This window comes from Chrysochloris asiatica, unplaced genomic scaffold (genome assembly GCF_000296735.1).
Source record: "Chrysochloris asiatica unplaced genomic scaffold, ChrAsi1.0 scaffold00088, whole genome shotgun sequence".
NCBI lineage: Eukaryota > Metazoa > Chordata > Mammalia > Afrosoricida > Chrysochloridae > Chrysochloris > Chrysochloris asiatica.
Window position 1 is genome coordinate 11,606,948 of NW_006408606.1, and position 8,208 is coordinate 11,615,155.

Below are 8,208 nucleotides of genomic sequence, written 5' to 3' on the forward strand. Positions count from 1 at the left end.
CTCCAGGCTCCAGATGGAGCCATCTGCGCTGGGGGCCCAGGCAAGAGAAGGGGAGCCTTTCTCTGAAGGCGAGCCCCCCTCCTCAGGGGCTGGGAGCAGTACAGACCCGGGCGAGGGTGGGCGCACAGCTGGTGAGTGGAGGGGAGCCAGCCTCTCCTCCTGGTACACCCACTGCACCAGGAGGCTTAAGTCGTAGCCTGGGGAGTCTCTTTTTGAATCTCTTTTATGCAATAAAGTTAATATGAACTGATGAATTAAAATGAAAATAAAAAGACTTCAGGATTTGAATCTGTAAAGGGAAAATAAATGGTGAAATTTAAAATTTTACGGGATTAAATCTGTGTACTGTTAAAAAAAAAAAAACGGAGCTCTGGTAGGTAGTGGTTACGAATCGGGCTGCAAGCCGCAAGGTCAGCAGTTCGAAACTACCAGCGGTTCCGCGGGAGAAAGATGAGGCTTTCTGCTCCCCTAAAGATTTACAGCCTTGGAAACCCTGTACAGGGTGGCTATGAGTCGATACTGACTCCACGGCACATAACAACAACAATGTTTGACTCAGAGGTGACCTTTTGAAACCAGTTTTCTCAAGACTCAAAGTTATACAGAAAATCTCAAAGTGTGTAACCCCAACTCCATGGACTCTAGAAATTTAAATTCCAGGAGAATTAAATTTTCTCAGGACAAACTCATAAGTTTTATTAACAATTTATGGATTGGGGGGTGGCATCTGGTCTGAAATTCAGACAACAGCTCTGAAGGATAAGTGGAAGAGACCAGAGTCATATGGGCAACATGTTAGAATAAAGAAGTAACACTGGGCAAAACGTGATTGGTTAAGTTAGAATTCATATTCTTTATATGACTTATTGGAAACTTATACCATAGTTGGGGCAGCAAGCATGGATTGCTTGATTTAGGTGTTAGCTTCTGGGAAGGTCATGCGTTTACAGGAAAGGGAAACTAGGTAGTTTGGTTTTGCTGGCATGGTGCTTAGCGTAGTGAGTCTATCTTGGGTATAAGTTAAAGGAGGAAACATTCCAGACTGGGGTATTCAGATGACCAAAGACAAGCAAGGAGTAAATCTTTACAAGTAGTAAAGATTTACATGATTGTGGTAGAAGATTCATCTTAGGGAAAAGGAGAAAAAACATGTCAAATGAGTTGCACGTAACCAACTATAAAGGGTCTGGAAAATCTCCCAAATGTAAACTGTGCCTCCAATCATATTAATTTATAAATCCTTTAAAGCAGATGTGTTCACCTTTGCAAATCATTCTTCCCAACATCCCTACACATAAATGTGTGAAAAGTGTGTCTTCCCAAGGTTCTGGGAAGTGTGTTGAATGTGATTGAATGTGACAGCCATGTACAGTTTTTGGAAAGCCTGCACTCTCTAGGAAGCATCTAACCTAAGTTGTGATGAGAGCCATCAGGGTGTATGTTTAAATACAAGCCCATTAAGTTAAGTACTGTATTTACTGAAATTGCTTCCTATTGCCTAGAAAAAAAATGAGGAAGAATACAATACAGTTTTAAAGTGACAGAACCTTGTGTAAATCTGGTTTAAATTACCCAGTCTAAAAGACCATTTACATATGTTCACTGTAGCATCAAACACAAAAAAACCTAGTTACTACTTTTTTTTACAATAACAAGCAGTATTTTTATTGATATTATATAGAATAATATGTATCATAAAAAATTATTTTCTACCATGTTCTACTTCACTAAAAGACATGCAATTTGTCTAGTTGAACAGTAAGAAATAGTATAATTTGGGAATTTTTTCAAAAGAGAGGTTGCAATTTTGTGTTGTAACACTTCTGGGAACATTGTAATGATTGCTGAAACTCTAATTGATACCTTTCATTGTTGTTGTGATTGGTAGTACTCAAAGTTCAAGTAAAACATTTATCACAAAGTTTAACTATAAAGCACGTTTATTAGAACTTAGGCTATTTAGTGTAAAAGTGTATGGAATTTTACAGTTCAGTCTTCCAATAATGGATGACTTTCAGATAATTCATAAAAATCACTATGTACTTATTTGTACAACAGAAATACTGAATTCTATGTTTGTGTATGTGAGTATTAATTCAACTTTTTATGTACTTCTGTGAGTATGTAAAGAATGGTTTACTACAAGGTCAGCAGTTCAAATTCACCAGTCACCTCTTGGAAACCCTATACAGAGTCGCTACGAATCGGAATTCACTGGATGCCACTTAACAATAATAACAACAAAGTAAAGCTGGCACCCTGGACAACCACTTGTAGAAGGAACCCCACTATGCAGCGTTTAAAAAGGAAGCTCCTCCATGAAAGTAGAGGGCTGGGTTGAGAATATCAGGGAAAGGAGAGCTAGTGATGGGGTCAAGATTCAAAACCAGAGCAACTGTGAAGCAAAGCTTAGACAGTGTGGATCTAGACATGCATTCCCTACTTCTAGAACCCATGAATTTCTCTTACCTTTTTCATCTAGTTCTTAGATAAAATCTAAGAATTTCATCTACTTCTTCTGGCATCTAAGAATTCATGGGAAATTTTATTTTTGAAATCTAATAATTTTATTCAGCATCCATATTTTCCCCCCATTATAAATTACTATCCAGGTATCAGTAAGGGCTTCATGCCACTTTCTGAGTTTGACATCAACATGTGCCTGTGCCTTTATAAATATTGATGTTGTGAGAACATTGGCAGATACCAGTATGGGTCTAGGCTAAGTTTCTCCAGGTTCAGATCTGATTGTGGGTTTATGAAACCCACAAGGTTAGTGATAGGCTTATATGATTTAGAAGTATAAAGATGAGAGATCATGGTGTTCTGACAAATGAGCTTATTAAAAAATCCATCAATGTTACATTTATTGCATATGAAATGTACTACATATTTGATTTAAATCCAGTCTCAAATCTTCATCACCAGATTAGTTCCTCAAAGATATTGCATTTTACAAATTCCAAGAGATTAGCAAAGGGCACTCAGGCTGGAGAAAGAAATGGAATATAACCTGACACTTGTATTTCATACAGGATCAGATTTTCAAAGGGATCTTTTTTTGGTTAAGTATCATTAGGGTTAGACTTAATATCAGGACCCATATTACTAGTGACATTATTATGGTCGGACTGAGTTAATATGCCTTTGAAATATGAATAGTTTAGCTCCTATTTATTGGTAGGACCTGATAAATGGTCCCCAATGTGCTTTTAAATTCTTATTTATTGTTCAAGTTACATTCTTTTGAGGCAGGTTGTTATGGCCAACTGTCAATTATACTTAGTGATAGAAACCAAGGGTAGTAGACAATCTAAATCTAAAAACAATTCCATTTAGTTATTAATTTTGACATAGGGAATCATGGCAAAGTGTACAAAGGCAGACTCTCTTTCCCATATCTAACTACATGACTATGGGCTTCAATTTCCTTATAAAGAAAATGGAGATAATATTAAATACTGACTCTACATCAGATTGGAGTCCTAGTTTGGCACTGTGGATTAATGTACTGGACTGCAAGGTCAGTTTGAACCACAAGGTCAGCAGTTTAAGTGCACCTGGTTTGTGTAGCCTGGTGTGTATTTAATGGTTCAGTGGGAGAAAAATGAGGTGTTCTGCTCCAGTAAAGATTTACAGCCTCAGAAACCCTATACAGAGTCGCTATGAGTCGAAACGAACTTCACAGAACATCACCTCCACCACCATATCAAATTTTATATTTAGATATTACAGTTTGGGAAGGAGAAATGAAAAATACTAAATCAAGAAAAAAAGTTAATTCTCCAGCAACAGTCTAAAGTTACTGATTTTTAGAAATAAAGATATCTGAGAGATTGTTGTTGTTATTCTATTGTTGTTGTTAAGTGCTGTCAAATTAGTTCTGACTCACAGCGACCCTGTATAGGGGTTCTGAAGAATGTCTGGTGGGCTTGAACTGCTGACATTGCAGTTATCAATCTAGTGCTTATCCTACAATGTCACATCAGGACTCCTGTTGTTATTTTGGTGTCCTTGAATCAGTTCTAACTCATAGGATTCTATGTACAACAGAACAAAATACTGCCTGATCCTGCACTATTCTCACAATTGTAAATTCATGTTGTTGGGAGTCTTCCTCTTTTTCATTGACCATCAACTTTATCAAGCATGATGTTCTCAAGAGACTGGTCCCTATGCCAACACGTCCAATGTATGAGAGATGAAATCTTGGCATCATCGCTTCTAAGGAACAATCTAATCATACTCCTTCCAAGACAGATTTGTTCATTTCTCTGGCTGTCCATGGTGTATTCAATATAGATTGATTTTTTTCTGGCAATCCTTATTCATTGTGCAGCTTTACCATGTACATCAGGTGATAGAAAATACCATGGCACACCGTAGTCCTAAAACTGACATCTTTGCTCTTGAACATTTTAAAGAGTTCTTTTGCAGCAAATTTATCTAATGCAATGTGTCACTTGCTATCTTGACTGCTGCTTCCAGAGCACTGATTATGGATCCAAGCACAATGAAGTCTTTAACAACCTAATCTTTTCTCCATTTATCATGATTTTATTTATTGGTATGTGAAGATTTTCAATTTTGTTTTTGGGGTTGTTTTTTACATTGAAGTGCAACCCATGCAAAATGCTGTAGTCTTTAATCTTCATAAATAAATGTTTCAACTTTTCTTCACTACCAGAAGGCAAGATTGTGTCACCTGCATATCACAGATAGTTAACAAGTCTTCCTCCAATCCTGATGCCACAATTTTCTTTGTATAATCCAGTTTTTCAGATAATTTGCTCAGCATACAGAGTAACTAAGTGTAGTGAAAGGATACAACTCTGGCAAATATCTTTCCTGATGTTAAACCATTCATATCCCTTTGTTCTGTTTGAATGCCTGCCTCTTGGTCTATGTTCAGGTTCCTCATGAGCACAATGAAGTGTTCTGGAATTTCAATTCATCACAATTTTATTGATAGTTTGTTATGATCCACATAGTCAAATACTTTTGCATAGTCAATAAAATACAAACATCTTTGTATTTTCAACCAAGATCCATTAGATGTCAGCAATGATTATCTCTAATTTCATGTCCACTTCTGAATTTGACTTGGATTTCTGGCAGTTCCCTGTTAATGTTGCAACTGTTTTAAATTATCTTCAATAAAATTTTACTTGTGTGTGATACTTACGATATTGTTCAATGATGTCCACATTCCATTGGGTCACTTCTCTTTGGAATGGGCACAAATATAGTTCTCTTCCAGTCAGTTGCCCAGCTACTTTTCCTCCCAGTGCTGCATTAGTTTATTGAAACATCTCAATTTGCATTTCATCAAATCCTAGAGTTTTGTTTTGTGTCAGTGTTTCATGCAGCTTGGTTCTTGATCATATGCTACCTTTTGAAATGGCTAAGCATTAACTGATTCTTTTTGATACAGAGACTCTTGGTATTCCTTCCATCTTTTTTGATGCTTCCCACATACTTCGATATTTTGCCCATGTTGTTGTTGTCAAGTCAGTTCTGATTCATGGCGACTGTATATGGTTTCCAAGGAGTGACTGGTGAGTGAACTGCCAGTGAGTATCAGTCCAATGCTTATCCTATGGTGTCACACTAGAACTCCATTAGAATCCTTCAGTATTTCAAGTTCAGGCTTTTTTTTCTCTTCTTTTTTTTTTTTTTTTCAGTTCATTCAACTTGAGAAAAGCTGAGCAAAAGGGAAGATCCTTTTGGTTTTTCTTAGAGATTAAATGACCCATTTTCCATATTTTGCAGATGATGATATTGTGTGATGAAGAGAAGGGTGTAGTAGATGTAAGGTAGTATTTGAATAAGACAGGCTCTCATTCCTGATCTTCTTTTTCAGTTTTGTACTATTAGGTGGACATCCCTCGGTTACACAAGCAGTTTGTGTTCCATAACAAACTTAAAATTGTCTGGTAAAATGTAGGAAAAGTATTTATAATCCAAACTCAAGATAAACTAAAGTAAAACAGACATTAAATAATTATATATCCCTAGTGTTTCTGTGTACATCCTCCCAACAAAACAAAACAAAACAGGGAATGGAAGCAAATTTTGTTGAATGATGATGCATGGAGGAGATTGTAATCATTGCACTGAAACGATGGTGTAAAGCTAATGTTGTCCCATGTAAACTATTACTCAGTTCACAGTAAAAACCTAAAAAAAAAAAAGGTAAACAGTCTATTTGACTATATTTGGCATTCAAGTCAGGCAAAAGTCATCTTTTTCTGGGAAGATTATGGAAAGTTTCAAAGTGGAAATAGGGTTCATGTGTGTGTTTGTGAGATTTTATTTGTGTGTTGCTTTAATTTTTGTGATTGAAGGACAAGTAAAAACGGCAGACAGCATACAGAATAGAGGACATTTTAGTTGGAAAAATGTTTATGTTTGAAGAAGCTAAGAGATCAATTTGATTGATGTAGAGTTCCTATAGAGTTTAGTAGTAAATAAAACTGAAAAGGTGGCCTAGGCCATGCTACAAAAAGTCAGCATTTGGGGAAGCATGACCATACTTGTGTGGATAACAGCACTAGGTCTTGCTGGGTAAGGGCATTTGCTTTGATTGGAGGCCCAGGTGTCCCATCCGTCAGGATTCATTACTCTCCTCTGTGGCAGGAGGTACTTGCCGATGGATAATTCCTCTTTGATTATAACAGCATCTGGGAACTACTATAATTTTGTGCCTGCTTTTTATTTCTCAAAACTGGTTGTCTGAGTGAATGCAGGTCTAGTTATGTATATGTACATGTACAAGAGACTCCAAGTACAATCCCAAAATACTGTATATTTGTTCAAAAAGTGTTTATGTATTCTAACTGACCTGTGACCTTTCCCTGGCATTAAAATACTATGCAAACTATGCAAAAGAGTTCTTAGACCATAAGCTTTTTGATGAATAACTTTAGCAACTTCTTACATTCCCAAATGGTAGATAGGGGTTTTGAAGAGGATTATAATAAATTAGTAAATAAGTGTTTAGACCTACAAATAGTCTTATAAACCTTTGTAGTATCAACATATAAACCTTACTTTCACATGCCTTACCAGCCACTTATCACGTGGCAATTACTACTGAATGATGATACTATGTTTTGTTTTTTAATGTGGGTTATAAAATGATGAAGTATTAATGACTTTAAGATAGCTTAAGCTGTTATGTAATAAAAGTGACTATTTTTTTAAAATCAGGGACTAATCAAATTCTTAGGCAAAGCAATGATACTACATCTTTATAAATAAAACCTCTGCCCTGCCCCAAATTGCTAAGGAATTTACTAATATTAATTTATTCTCATTTTTTTCCAGTTAATTGTTATTTTTTAGCAAATATACAACTTTTGTTTTATATCAACAACAGCATTTGGATTTATCTTAGGTAAGTAAAGTTTTTAAGCCCATATGTTTTTCTAGATATATTGTCTTCATTGCTACTTGTTCCCTGGTACCTTATGTTCTTACACTTTATTACTCTATATGGATTATTCACCTCAAGTACTTGCATCTAGCGCAAATTAAAATAATTCACAAATAACCAAGAGTCAATTTAGTCCCAAATGTTTATTTCTAAGTTACAGATGTTTTCTTCCTTCATTTTTCTGTCTTAGGTGCATTAGATTTGTTTTTAACTTTATAATCAGAGTTAAATAAATAAACGCTTCCATTGGGAAAAGCATGGACTTTCACCAGCTGCAAACTTCATTGCATTGGTAAATTTATGTTTATTCTGTAGTAAAACAATAATGCATGTCTCTGGACTGAATTCACAGCTAGAATTTAATCTGTTTAATTGGGCAAGTTCAGTCTGAGGTTCGTCTGTCTTTCATAAAATTGTGCTCTGGCAGTTTACGATAGTAACAAACCTCCAAGAGTGAGTTACAGTCTGGTGTTCAAACTGGGAATATCTACAGGATTATTCAGAATATAATATCCCAATTGGGGGCACTTCATCTTTTTACAATGGGATATTTAATTTTACTATGCCTAGAAATATTTGTCAAAGAAGCAAGAAATGTTTTTTTCAAAGAATTTTGACTCTTTTCTCTAGTTTCCTAAGGTAATTACTGTAATATTGTTTTAGGTCCTTTGACTGGAAAACAAAGTATTTAAAAACTGTCAGAAGAGGGTTTTAAAAGAAAAGTCAAGGCTATATACAGGTTAATGAATCATGTCGGAATTTAGATCTTG

General features: G+C 35.7%; 1 pseudogene; it reads right to left on the reverse strand.

Moving 5' to 3' along the window:
- LOC102814071 overlaps nucleotides 1–2,478 on the reverse strand; it is a 3,645-nt pseudogene extending 1,167 nt beyond the window's left edge.
- Between the last annotated feature and the right edge of the window lie 5,730 nt (nucleotides 2,479–8,208).